Here is a 15310-nt window from a genome sequence, read left to right on the forward strand (position 1 = left end):
CCTCATCCACTCATTCATCCTGGCCAGGTGGCCTGGAGGAAACTCCCACTAGAGTATCCCCACCCCCTGCCCTCCCTTTAATCCTGACCCACAAGGTCTGGGTCAGTTCCTCATCCATCCCCAGCTGGAGTTTCACACACTCCAGCTGGTCTCTGATGTAGAGAGCAACCCCCCCTTCCACATCTCCCCTGCCTCCCCCTTCCTAAAGAGCCTGTGTCCTTCCATCCTGACACTCCAGTCGTAGGAGCCATCCCACCACGTTTCCACGATGCCAATGAGGTCACAGCCCCTCACTCATGTGCACACCTCCCGCTCCTCTTGTTTATTCCCCGTGCTCCATGTGTTCCCATAGAGGCATTTAAGATGAGCCCCTGATGAAGCTGGCTTGCAGACTGGGGCAGCTGGAACATGTCAAACTGTCAGGAGAGACTGTTGGAGCTGGATTTGTATATCATGGAGACAGATAGCTAAGGGGAGGGGGGAGGGGAGAGGAAGGTGCAGTTCCAATTGCAGTGATTTAAGCAGGGTTTTAGAGAAGACAGAGCCAGTCTCTTCTCAGAGGTACCAAGCACAAAAAGCAACAACTTTCAAACACTGCAGTCAAGGTGATTCAGCAGTGGAATACACTGACAAGGGAGGCTGTGAAATCTTCATTCTTGGAGCTTTTCAAAACTCCATTGAACAAGACAGGGCAACCTGATCTAGTTCTGATGTTGACACTGCTTTGAGCAAGGAGAGAGTACAGCCTTTTTCTAGTCTATCAATCTATGGAAGTGCTTTTAAGAACTAAAAATTTGACAACTCTTTTAAATCTGTATTATTAAAATTATTAAAATCTGTATTAACTTATGATCATTACCTATTCCCTGATGTCAGTGCATGGCAGAGCTATACAGCCATCAAAATTACATCACTGCCATCTTCTTCAAGCATTAGTCGAAGCAGATACTGGAGGTGAACAACTACCCAGTAAATGTGTCTCTGTTGTCTTCCAGGCGTTTTTGTGTGAACCAGCCCTATTTGTATTTTCAGCACTTGATGAAACCTGAATATTGCTTACAAACACACCTCAATTTGTGATATAGTCACGAGTTGTTAGACCTAAACTTACAAGCAGAGAAGAGCTAAAGCTGCATCATTCATTTCTGCTGAAAAATAATTTTTAAAGGCTGACTTTATGAAATGAGAAAATTCACTTTGTAGTATTGATTTTTAAATGATTTTCTGGACTGATATGTATGAGGTTTGGAGGATTTGAATTTTGCTAAAAAAAACTTGGAAGGGGAAAAAAGAATCTGCCTTTCATAACACCTAGAAAACAACTGTCTACCCAAGATGCACCCTCTACCAAATAATTTTAACATTTCCCCATTTGGAATGTGTACACACCAAAGGTACAACCAGACTGTAGTCACCGTTGTATCTCTGTGTATTAGCTAAAGGATTTTGGATGAGAACCTGCCACCAAGCAGCCACAGCAGCTCAGAATTCAGTGTAAACTGATACTGCTGCTACCAACTACACTAGCTAATTTAAAGCTAGCTTGAGTATCTCGCCACTACAGACTGCAGGGTAAACCTGCTTCAACAAAGACCCTTTTAGTTTTCTCTGTACACAAGTCCCCTGTGAACCATTCTGCTTCTTAACTGTTGTCTCTTGAAACATGTATGATCTCTGCATTTACACTTAGGAAGAAGCAACTTCTCATCTACTCCTCATGATTTCCAAGTCAAGTTGCAGGAGTTTTCAAGGTCATCAGTCTCCAGAATAAAAAATAATGGTAACATCATGTTTTTGGGGAAGAGACCTCTTGAGGTATCGAGTGTAACTTCTCACTTAGAGTGGGACCTTCACAAACAGTAAATCAGACCAACTGAAGCTGTTGAGTAGATGATTTTCCATTAATACAGCAGAGTAACCAGCATTAGGGCCCCAGTTTTTGCCCATCTTCTGATTTTAAGCCTGTAAGATCAGAGGTCACGTCTCTAGAACTGCTGTAAGAACATTGTATCTCGGTGACCTTCATCCAAACCCTGGGGAAAAGGCCACAGAGTATTTTTCCGCCTGAACATCCCCTGTGCACCCACGGCATTTTTCCATAATTTGCCTTTTGGAGTCACCAAGTTTACTGAAAAAGAAATGCTAACTGAATACACTTATTTAATTTGGCTTCTCCCCTACGTGGGATTGCCAAGGAAAATTGTTATGGATTAAAGCCTCATAAGGTCCTTCTGAAGTCAACTATAAATATGGACTCCCAATCTATTTTTACATGATACCATACACAAACTTTATTTGAAAACTGAATATTTCTATTAAAGACCAGATCATCAGTTTAGTGTTTTGGTTCCGGTCTTTTAAAAAGTATAATGTCACCTCTTGATCTTTTCTTCTTTAGGCTATGTAGCATTCTTAATCTTTCCTCATTTGGAAATTTCCTTTTCCAACATTTTCATTTCCAGACACAGTAAAGAACTCTGATACCTGTTTCTTTTTCAGAAATAAGGTAATAAGAACTTGGAGTGTGGGAAGCATGTACTGTCAATACAGTAATGCTTATAAAAGCTGTCGGAATTATTTTGCCAGCTCATTTCTATTACTTCATGGACATTTTCAGCTCCATAACATTTTTGTTTAAAAATTCCTTGGAAAAGGGTACATTATTGTCAAGGAGCAGTTGAGGACTGATAGTTACTTAACTTTTTTTTTTTTAAATTGGAAACAGCAATAGTGATAATACAAATTTAAACCATATTACTAAGATTCTTATCTGAACTGATAGTTCCTTCAGCTACTGCAGCTATGTATGAAACTGCCTATACTGATTTCTTTCCCATGGTATGATGAACACAAACTCCTAGCTGCATCCTTAGCTCACATGCTGCAATACAGTGAGTGTGTCATAAAGATATCTTGGTGACGACTCTATGAATTGAGGTAGTCATTCAGCTAGTGTTGCTTTTTTGCATTACCTGTGGGAGAGAAATTTTAAAATAATAAATGGAGAAATTATAATGTGATCATAAATTCTAAGATAATTTAACACTAAATAATTTAAATGGTCAGAGTTTTTCCATATATATCTACCGTAGGGGAGTGATTTACCCTGAAACCTTACCCCAATGAACGAATGACTTTAAAACCAGAAGTTAACTTTCTATAGGGCTAATAAAAGACAATTTTTCAATTTTAAGAATATTTCTCACTGCCAGGAAGAAAATATAATTTCTACAATTTTATCTTTCTTGTCAGTTCTTTAATATTGCCTATGTTTTGTGTATTATTATCCTTTCCTATGAAACTACGTTAAATCTTTTTTATATTAATAGCTTATTGATTATGTTATTAGAAACAGCAAACATCCCAAGCCATGACTAAGAATTCATGGGGCAAAACACCTAAGAATATACCTTTTAACTATGTCATTTCACATGAAAGGAGTTCAGAAGGCAGTCACCTAAGTTAGTAAACTTAAGGCATTTGAACTTCCCCACCTTTGGGTTCATCTTCACAAAAACCCTTATGAATCTAATACCTTTGGAAAGAAGGAACAACAACAAAAAAATCTTCAATGCTACTTCTGCTATTTGTTTCCCAGGGCTAGACTACAAGACGTACACAAAGAAACTCAATATGAAGCTGACCTCAGGTGCTGCAATGGTGGGCATGGTTCACATTCCAAAACATACAGATCAAATTACAGATTGGGCATCACATTATCAAGAGTATCATGGGAAGAATGTGCATTCTGGCAACTTCTGCCTTCTGTTGCAATTCTGAGAAAAAAATGATAGCATTATGGTACTAAGGATACTTCTGCCACAACGACACTTTCAGAACTTGCTCACTTGCATTATAAACAGGAATTGTCATTTGTTGGCAGTATCAGTATATTCACATTTTGGAAGGAATATCTGAAAAAAAGGCCCCAGGTTTAAAAGAGCTTTATCCAATAAACAAAGAGAAGGTCAGGCACATTGCAGGAGAGGTAGATAACGCAAAGCATCTAAGATCATATCTTTGCAACTGCAGCCATTACTTGTCCAGTCTGTCCTGCGACACAATCCTCTCAGTCCAAATGCTTCACAGTGGGACACAAATACTTCTCTCTCCCTCTCCAGACAACTCCGTTTACACAATTCAAATAATTTACCAAGAAATTACATTGAAACATTCAATTTTGGATTGACTGGTTTTGTTTCAGCAAACTGGGAAAAAAAAAATGCACTCTAAAACTTCTGGAGCACTGTATTGTGCAACTACCTACGTCAGACACCTTGAAGACTATTTGCAATACTCCTACTTAGCTAGTACACATGCAGATACTACTTAAGCAAAATCTTGACTCCAAATGAAACCATTGCTATTTTGCAACTGACTTTTCAAAATCTGAATACAGTTACATTTAAAGGGGCAGTGCAAACTCTTATGTCTGCCTATTCCGTTACAGCAAGTCAGTATTGCAGAACTAGGCTTATAAATATCAAAGAAGAAACACTGAGACTGGAAGAGTAAAACTTCTCTGAACAGAGAGAAACTGGAATATCTCTCCCATGGGAAATTCAGAAGTGATAGTCGCTGAGGTCAACATAGAGTGTTCCATGGCTATTGAGAAAGCACAATTAGAATAATAGGAGTGAAATTATTTTCTTAATAATCATATTTAATTGCTTAAACACAGAATTATTTATTCAGTTATTTTAATACTAAATATTCTTCCTTGCTGGTAAGACTGACTGAAATATATTACATGACACAGATTGTGCAGCTTCAGGGGCAGTTGCTAGTAGCACCTCTTATAGCAATGAACTATCACAGCCTTTCTTACAAACTACCTAATTATCTTGAATTTCCATCTTATCATTCTACTGCCCTCATTTACCCCAAACCAAATTACAGTCTAAAAGGAGACTGCAGCAGTGATTTGTGTACCTTATCTAATGAATAGTTACATCATGTGGTCAACTCTGGAACAGATTCAAGGGAAATTAAGACAAAACCTTGTATAATTTGCCATTCATAAAGAAAACATGTCAGAACAATACCACTGATGTTGTGCCTGGGGAGAAAAGGATTCAAGGCCCTGACAATGCACCTAATGACTTCTCATTCCCATGGTAGCTATTGCATTCCTCTTCTCTGTATTTCCATAAGCCCATGGAGAGCTGCCTCACATTCTCATTTGACAGACAAGAAGGTGCTTCAACAGTTTTTTCTCCCTAGGCTAGGCTGACTCCTCTGCTGCTGCTGAAGGCATCAGGTTCTTCACACACGTAAAGGAAAGAGCCTGGCAGTAGAGTAGTCTGATTTAGGAGCTCCCAGCTGTGAACTTACTCTTTTATCTGAATTCACTTTCTTCAAAATTACAAGCAGGTGTGCTTATCTCACTTAAATCTAGATATTTGAAAATTAGTTAGGTCTGTGTTAGTGTGTAAAGTATTTTTTCCTGGCCTAGTACAGCTGTTTGAGCTAGTGGGGAAGGGCTGCCTCTGGGAGGTGACTCTCTTGCTATTAAAGATGACTAGGTTAATACATCCTTGAACAACTAACAAACAAACAACTATATTTCAGTGAGGTGGTTAGGGCCCTACAGCCCACCATTTGCACTAAGTGTGGAAAAACCTAAGATGAATTATCTGAATATCTTTGGAATGTATTTCTAAGTCCCCAAGTCACTTCTGAATTAGCTTCTTCCATAATCTCCTAACTACTTTTCTTCAGCCCATATTATAGCTGATATGTAACTTCCAAAGTTGTTATCCCTATAAGACCCAGACCCAAGTCTGAAGCTGTGTTTCAGCCCGAAATCTGATTTCCTTTTCCAAAATTCATGCTGTGTAACTTGCATAAGCTTCCACTGTTATTTTAAATAACTAATAGCAATCAAGACAAAACCAGATGAAAAGAGAAACGACACAAGCAAGGAATGAGAAGAGAAAGGGGCAGTACATCCCATGCTTCAGTGGAAATCCAATTCACACTGTTTTCTTAAACAGTCATCAGCCATTGTCACCATCATTCTCAGCTCAGGAGCTTTTAATTTCTTGTTACTGTGTCAGGGTGAGATAGATAAAACCTCTGGGATAAGGACATTATCTTAATTTCTCACATAGGATGATACCACCTGACTGCTGGTATCTGCTGTTAGAGAAGCGAAGATATTTTCATTTTCAGAATACAATATTAGTAGTGAAAAATGACCACATTTAGAAACCCCGGACAGGTTTCCCCTCTTTTTAATTTTTCTACGTACTGATGACCTTAGAAGCTGCGAATTCTGCATGAGAAAGAAAAGAGGGAGAGTGCCTTGCTGTGTACCACATGTGACAGTCATGACAAGCAGATTCCAGCAGACTGCTTATCATTCTGACAATAAGCATGACAGAAAAATGAAAATAACTGTCTGCCATAGGGGAACCAGTTTCTCAGAATTTACAGTGCCCTTTTTGACTCCCTGCAGCAGACCAGTAGACATAATACAGCAGCACTGTCTGCAGTCTCTTCACCACATACCTCCACTCAGAAATGTTTGTGGTCTGATCTGCAGCAGTTCATTCATCTCAAACCCAGAACTTCCAGCATCCATCATTCCTGTCTTGCAGCTGCCCAGACATTCCCACCCTATAGTCCCAAAAAACCTCCTCCAGTTCCCTCTGTCCTGCCCTACATCTCCCCTTATTTCTGTGCTGGGATCTTCACACAGCTCTGCTTGTGTAATTCACCTCTACCCTATTCCCTGGCTTTTGTAGTTCTGGGCACTCCCAAGGGGATCTGCTCTCACTCATGTTCTGGAGTCCCCCATTACAGACTAGAATATCCCCAAGTTCTCCATCTCTCTCAGTTTTCTGATCCTGGCACCAAAATTGACTAGTGGGTGTGCCTTTAGTTGCCTGGCACTATCCTGTTCCCTGAGGAATACAGCCTTGGGGTATGATGCAGAAATTCACTGATTAGGATCTTTTGGTCCATTTCCTTTCTTCCCTCCATTGGCTCCTTTTTGCCTCAAGGCCCTCACTGCTCCATCTTGGGAATGACTTTACAGCCTCCTCCACCTCCTCATTACAAATCCAATGGGGTTTTGACCTCACGTAGGAGGGTCATCTGATGCAGACAGTGATAACCTTCCCAGTGCTGCCAATAGTCCTGTGCTTCACTAGACCGGAGAGCTGCTTTACTAGATTTCATGCACCAGCTCTTTCAATCCAAGGAGGGAGAAAGCATATATTAACTTGTTTGTCTTAGCCACCTCCCCAAGCCAATTTGAGAGCAGTGGCCAAAGTGCTGTACTGGCTTCAATATTTTGGTTGTCTTTGCACCTCACGCTGGGTCATGCTGCAGGATTAGCTAAGAGAGGAAAACATGAAATATTGAGTCAAAATCCCTAGAGAGAGAAACTATTGCTATGACCATGGTTTATCCAATTGTATCAATTAATTCATATCTCTCATTCCACGCCACTCTAGATCCACTCTATGGACAGAGGAATCCAGGTCCACTGTTCTTTTCAACCTTGGAGCCTCTACTTCATAGGAGCCCAAGGGCAGTCCTTTGGACTACACTGAGAACCCACTCCACTGGCTACAGAAATGCACCTGTATCTCTTGGTCTGGTTAGAAAAGCACAGCCTTAGGCAGGAATCTGTTGTCCAGGGCAGTCAGCGTGACAATAAGCAGAAATGACCATGAGAATTCTAGAAAAGGACAAGGCCGCTTGGATTGAGATTTTTGAATGGAGGTCAAATCCTCTTCAGAAGGAGCAAGTGATGTTAACTTACTAGTGTGTTAACTTACTAGTGTGTTAACTTACTAGTGTGTTAACTTACTAGGCCAGGGGGGACCAAGCACAAAAAGACTCAGTTCAAAATACGTCCAACGTAGACACAGTATCCAACAACACTTTATACAAATCAGTTTAATTGATCTATTGAAGATAGATCCGTATAATGTAGGGCAATCTTTGGCTGCACATGGGGTCGCAGTGCTGACAAAATGTGATTTAATTCTGGCAATAGAGATAAAGTGGAAAAATAGTCAATATGTCTTCAATTCTTTCAACCTTTTTTTTTCTCTCTGTTTCTTGTGCTGGATGCATACAAATTGAAATTTTCACCCATACATGCAAAACACTGTAAGAGGGAACATCCACAGAAAAACGCACACAAGGTCTGAGAAGGGCAGTTGAATAGCCTACTGCTGTCAGCCACTCTGAATAAAAACCTATTTGCTACACAGCCTGGCTCTGTTCTTCCTCTTTTTTCATTTTTTAAAAAGGAATTTTGCATTTTGATCTTATGAACTCTTCAGCCATGGAGCTGTGTTTCAGGAGCACTGCTATTAGCTCCAATCTTTCTCATTTCACATTTCATCTTAGCACATCACTTCCTATTTTCATTACACATGTTCTTTGCTGATGAACATATATAGCCACAAATGAAAGAAAAGAAAGAGTCAGAACTCTCCAAACTCAAGCAAGGATTGCATAGTCACCCTGTCTCCTTTTATGGTCATGGTTTCTATTGAATTTGTAGTGCCCAGCACCCAGTGTTTTTACTACCTAACCACAGACTAGCATTTGTGTGACTGCACAGTTAACTGGAAACTAACCCATTGGAAAAGCGAACTAACAAAATCTGTGTTTAAAATGGTTTTGTCACCTAATATGGCTCCTTAACTGAGCCACACCAACACTAGTGTCAACACAGGAAAAGATGTAGGAGCAAGTGTCCTGTGACAGGATCCATTGCTGAGGCAGGAGTCTGGATTTATGCCAGAATGAATATGTCACCATGACCTCAGTAGTAGTCTGAGTTTCCACATCTGGCATCTATTTACTTACCCACTTTGGTCAAATAAAGAATCTCAGAGGTGCAGGTGAGGACTTGAAAGTATTCCACATTCCCTGTGAGGAATGCAGAACACCTTTGATATACAATCTTACACTGAGTTGGGTACAAATTCCTGTAGATCCAGAGATCTCTGTAGGGAACATGCCCTTGAAGTTGCTTTACTAGTCATGCTGAAGGGCTGAAAACTCCACGTTCCAGTCCCACTCCCTCTTACTTGTGTCTGATGCGCTCTGCCTTCAAATCTGTTGAATCTTCTGTTCTCCCATATATATATAGCTGCTGATACCTGGCGTACTGATCCTCCTGAAGGTCTCCTTATTTCACACCATTCAGTAGGAAAGAGTATATAACAAATTTACACAGACATGTAATATGCAGCCATTCAACTTAATATTTCTGAAATATTGATCTTCCAGGTTCTTGAAGTACTGATCTTTAATGTTTTGGACACCAAGCTAAAGATGACCCAAGACCACCACCTAGTGTAGAAATCTCGGAGTCTATAAATCAGAGTGTATATATCCCTGTATGTGCTTACTACTATAGTGACTTTCACGGGATTGGAATACTTATTACCTTGTTTTAACAAGCCAGATTTCCTGACCTGCCTAAATTCCATACAGTTTTTTGGGCATCTTGGAACAACATGAAGGTCTTGAATAAAAAGACTAAGAGTAGAAAAGGGCAGAGGGGGTGGTGGGCAGGGACGGTACACAGGACGGGACATGGGACACACCAAAAAATCCCCACTAAAACAAAGTAGAAGGGAAAGCCAATGGAAACATAAGACTGTATGCAAATTCAGGAAATGTGGAAGGTATTTGGTAAAGAAAATTATAATTGGGGTTAAATGTGAGTTTCAAAATAATTAGAAAATTGTCTCCCAGGCTACATGGTGGAAATTTATCATCAGAGTCCTAAAATGTAGTCTGGGCAGAGACTCAATTAGAGTGAGCAATTTGGTCTGGCAAAGTGAATGGCAAGAGATTTCTTTTTTTTTTCCCCATGCAGAAGCCAGTACTTTGTAAGTTGAGCTCTTTCTGCTCTGATGTTGCTAGATCACCATCTAGAGGACATTTAAAAACACATGCTTGTCATTCTACTGTTGTTTTTTAGAAAAATATTTCTATTCAGAGAGACTGTGTGACCCAAACAGTACAAATTGCTAATAATTGTTTCATCAATGAAGTGAGAAATTCATTACATTTTCCTTTCACCACCACTCACACAAGTCTTACAAAACATATTTTCTCCAGTGTCAGTCAGTTACAAGGAGCACTACTGGCGCAATATTTCACATCAGGTGGTGTCCTGTTGTTAAGATCCTATCCCTTTCAATGTATTTCTTCTTAACGCTGAGCAGACACACACTCTTACTGATTCCCAAGAGCTTCCACACTCTTTTCATGCTGTTTTTTGGTTGGTTGGTTGGCTGGGGTTTTTTATGTTGTTAGCTACTTGTAACACAAAGTCCACAGTGTTTCTGCCCTGAACATCTTATGACGCCTTTGGATGTCAGAAGAGCCCAGTGATGTCACAATGTGCCCAAGAAAGGCTGTGGTTCTAGGCTCCACTAGCTGAAATAGGTTGAGGAGAAAAAGTGCTGTGCTGGATAGGGGAACTGGATGTGGGGCAATCTCAGTCTGATAGTTTCCCTGGGATTTACCATTTGTCTGGTGGCTGTGTTCCCAGACACTTACTGTCTAGTCCTGCCTAATGCCTTCAAACCGCTGAAAACCCAGACCATGATTCACACAGTCGAGACTGGACAGCAAGAGAGAAACAGTCCATCAGCAGGTAAGAGTTTTGGTTGAAGTGAGAAGATAAAAAAGAGGAGGCTTGAAGAGGAAATAAAGGCAGAAAATGAGATGGGATATGGACACAGAAGACTGATTTTGCAAAGACAGAAGCAGAAGAGGAATGAAAATATACGTGTCAAGGGGCAGTGGAGGTCAGACGGTCCCTAAGGAATAGGGAGCCAGCAACTGAGTGTGATAACAAGGCCAGCAGGGCAGAGACCTCACCTGCCAGGACCCAGTCCCCATAGCCCTGAGCGGGACAAACAGGACAGACCTGGGGACGGTAGTCAGGGACAGGCAAGAGATCACCAGGGAAGTCCATGATGATGAGACAGGTCCGAGTTCAAGAGGAATGCCAGTCAGTGTCAGGATCAGACACAGTGTCGGTAACCAGGGTCAGACACAGCCCAGAGACTGCCCAGCCCTACACTTAAACAGGACAGAGAATGTGGGAGGAGGCAAAAGTTCAGGCTGGTCCATTAAGGCCTCTTAGTTCATAATGGCCCTGACTGCAGCCTCCCCTCTCAACAGGTCCCTCTTTCACCCTACAGAGATCTGGTTTCAGAATGGACATGCTCTAGAGTGATTTAATTGATATGGGATGCCACAGGGCAATTTCCAAAGGTAAAGAGTCAGGAAAGGAATGAGAAGCTGGGAAACGGGCATGGCATATGAGGGAAATAAACAAGACGAAGGGGGTGCGGGGTGTGGATCAGGTTGCTCATGAGGAGCTTTGAAGGCTCAGTGGGTTTGAAAAGAAAGGTCCAGGCCACTCCTGGTGAGCAAGAAGCTGGGCAGGCAGGAGGGCAGGGTGCTTCCCTCAGAACTCTGGTAGCAGCACCCAGGGACATTCTGGTTCTTCAGAAGGGATTGTAAGCCCTGCTTAGTGGTGGACCCAGTCCTGTGGTGTTCACCTCAGTGCTCAACAAAGCTTAAGCTAACTTGCAGGGAGCAGCAAGTTCCAGCTGCTTTCTGAAGGGCAGGGAGTCAGCAGACAAGTGTCTCTGCGCAGTACGGTTAGCTGGGCAGGGGTCTCACTACCCAGGGCTCAGTCCCCACAGCCCCTGAGCAAGGCAAGCAAGGCAGGCCTGCCTGGGGATGGTAGTTAAGTAGTTATAGGTAGGAATAAGTGATTATTCTGTCAAGAATACAAATCATCAGGTAAATCTATTATCGTGAGGCAAGCTCCAAGTCAAGCCAGGAATAAAAGTCAGTAAGCCAGGGTCAGGATCAGATCCAGTGAAAGAAACCAGAGTCAGGCACAGTCTCATGACTGCCAGACAAGACCATAGTGATAAGCCATATTCAGGGTCAAACCAGGAAATCAATTTGTAGGTCAGGATCCAGAATAACAAGGTACCTGGCAAGTTGTGATGGAACTGGAGATGGAGATAGGTAGAGTTGCAACAGGCCACACATAGAGACTGGAGACCTATTTAGCCTGAGGTTAAATGAAGCTCCAGGACCCAAGGGCAGAGGATGGAGGTTAAGGCTTGAGGTGAGGCTGGTAAGGGCCTTTAAGACATATTACTGCTGTCATGGCCCTGAAAAGATAAAAGAATGAATATGGGATGGCTCTTTTAAGGAAATGTACAGGAAATGAGAAAAAGGAAGAAGATGCAAAGGGAGAAGTGAGGAGAAAGTAATTTCCAGAATAAAAGATTTCTAAAGGCCTTTTTCAGGCAAGAATTCTCTTATTCATATAAGAATGAGCTTATATGAATATTTCATTGCACTCCGTACTTGTACAATGTTTTGATATTCATTCTGGGAGACAATCAGATTTGCCACTGTGGTTTCAGTCTTCCTCATGTCACAGGGATGTAGTCTAGTAGTAAAGTCCTTTGTCCAGAAACCCATGGTTTCTCAAAATAGAGGCATAGGGAAGTAGGCATTTTGTTCCAAGCCAAAAGCTTCCTCACATTGTGGTGGAGCCAGGAAGTCAGAAGTCCTGCAAGACTTTCAGAGGCAGGAGTTAAAACTTTCTAAGGAGAAGATAAGTTCTTTGAAGTTCCTACCTGCAATAAGAAGCCAGTGTTCCCAACAGACAACACTAAAAATCAGACTACTGCTTGAGAAAGCACTATCTAAAACAACTTAAATTGACCTGTGGCAAGTCACTAATCACTGCCCCTAATTCCTGAAAAAAACTGACTGGCTGTGCAGTGGAAAAGGCAATGGCTTCTAACCCTGATCTGCTATCTCTGGAGCTGAGGCTCACCTTAAGATCTGGCACTTTTTCTGAACTGTTCGGTTCCTCTCAACCTGACAACAGGCTCTTCTTAAAAAAAAAAAAAAATAGAGCTTGTGACATGCAGGCCACTCAAGCGCTGTCTCCTGGGGAGTGTCTGAGCCATACTTGTTTTTTCTCTTCCCTCATTCTGTCTCTTGGCTCTACTGGACACTTTTCTCCTGTCTGTCATGCAGCAATGAAATTGAGGATGCACTCAGCATACCCAGGAAGCAACCAAAGTGTAGCAATTCAGGGAGAACAAGTCTGAGAAGTAGAGCAAGCATGGGAAGGTAGAAGGCAAGATAGGCAACAATCAGGGAGGAAGTATGTTGAGAAGTAAGTAGGGAAATTGGCCAAATCCATGAGTGAGAAAATGAGGGAAGAGAAAATCAATGGAAGAAAGACACACTTGTACCAAGAGGATGGTAAAGATTGTGTTGAGAAAAGATGGGAAAAGAAAAAATTCTGCAAGTGTCAAATCACAGGAGTCCAGATTCCAGTCCCCAGTTCTTCCAATGCCTTACTTCTCCGTACCTCAGTTCCCTTTGTAAAATAGCACTAATGATGGCCTCTCCTTCCTGGATGATCACTTTACTACCCTGCTGCAACTGCACGAACTCAACAGGTCATAAGGAGAGAAACTTAGGCCAGGTTTGCACACTCACATTCACACACCTCAAGAAAGCACTCCTGGGAATTATGAGGTGGCTACAGGGAGGGTGAGCATGGAGGAATATATACTGAATGAGAAAGAATAGACACAAGAAAAGGACAATGGAAGCAGAGGGTAGGAAGGGGTATGAATGAAAAGCTGTGTACTATGAAGGAGAAAATATACAGACAGTAAGGGTGAAGTGGAGTTGAAAATTTATCAAGGAGGGAGAGAAAAGAGAGAGGGAAGCAGAGGTGAAAAAGATCCAAGTATGAAAGACGAGAACAAGAAGAAAGCTTATGTTGTCCCCACCAACCCTTGGTTACAGGCTGGGAGCAAATGGAGGAAACATTCATGGCCTCATCAACAGGGGAAGGAATGGAAGTGATCGACATGGTGCAGCACGAGGACCCACAGAGACTGAGGAATTCAGCAGTGAAGAATCTGACTTTGGATCTGGCTTTTTTCCTGAGCACTGGCAGCATTGTGCTCTTTTTTTTATGTGTGATATAAAGCAGTAAACAATTTCTATGGTCGTGGATGTTAACAATCTGAACGTCTACCTCTGTTTCATGATCACCTACTAGGCAAGATGGCTTCTCTTCACCAATCATATCCCAGGGAACTTGCAACACTGAGGATAAGGGCACGGACCTTGTGCACATATTGGAAGTGTTTGCATTTCTCCTTGGGAAACACAACAAATTCTCAGTCCAACTCATGCAATTTTTTTCTAAGCCAGACCTCCTTTCTTCCACTTCCCATATGCTCTTTGTGTAAAAACATCATAGCTAGTAATAAACAGGAATTGATTCAACTCACCAACTTCAAAGGTGACCCTGTCTTTTAAATAGAATATTCATAATTTTGTCATACATTGTAAGAACATGAAAAAATTGCATATTCTATGGAACTGTCCACCCATACAATTAACAAGATAGATACAAGAGAATTTAAAGACTCCTCCAAATGCAGACTGTCAATTGTTTTTGCTTTTTCCATACATTATAAACAAAGAAAGCAAGTAGTCTCAGTGCACTGAAATAACTTGTATATTACACACAGGGTCTGCTACAATGTTAATTGCTTTTAGCGTCTAAAAGGAAGAGTTTGGACATGCTGCTAGGATAATATTGATTAAACAAGTGGAGGAAAAGTATAGACTGTTTGAATGGTAAAGATAAAATACAGATACAGAACAAAGAAACAAGTCTGCTCATAAAGAGTTTGCAAGCAAAGTAATTATTTTCTCTCAATCAAACACTTTATTACCATTTTAGTTAAATAATTAAAACAAAATCTCTGAACACTGTTCTTGGAAAATATTTTGCTGCATGGTCAGTACTTGGAAAGGATTAACAAAGTTACTAAGATTTTCACAATTTTGATAATGCTTACATTGGTATGGAATGTTTCCATTTTCCATTACCTATTCCACAAACAATACCTAGGCAGCCAACATAATAAGTAAAATAAAAATGCTCCCATAATTAAGAACAGTTTGAAGAGTATGGAAAAGGTAGGACTATTTTGTATACTTAATAACTTTTATCAAAATTATCAGAATTCTAATTATCAGAACCTGAAATTGAAGTAATAATTATGTTGCTCTTGAGAATGTGCTTTAAGCACTTCTGCTACCCTAAAACATATTACTTCTTACTCCTTTTCCTCTGAAGTAAATGAATTTCAAGTAGAAAGTAAAATTGTATAGCTGCTCTACTCCTCTCTTTGGATGGTAAATATTACAAATGCATGGAGGAGAGAACCTTTAGGGATGA

The sequence above is a fragment of the Eurypyga helias genome, unplaced genomic scaffold, assembly GCF_000690775.1.
Source record: "Eurypyga helias isolate BGI_N326 unplaced genomic scaffold, ASM69077v1 scaffold8727, whole genome shotgun sequence".
Taxonomy (NCBI): domain Eukaryota; kingdom Metazoa; phylum Chordata; class Aves; order Eurypygiformes; family Eurypygidae; genus Eurypyga; species Eurypyga helias.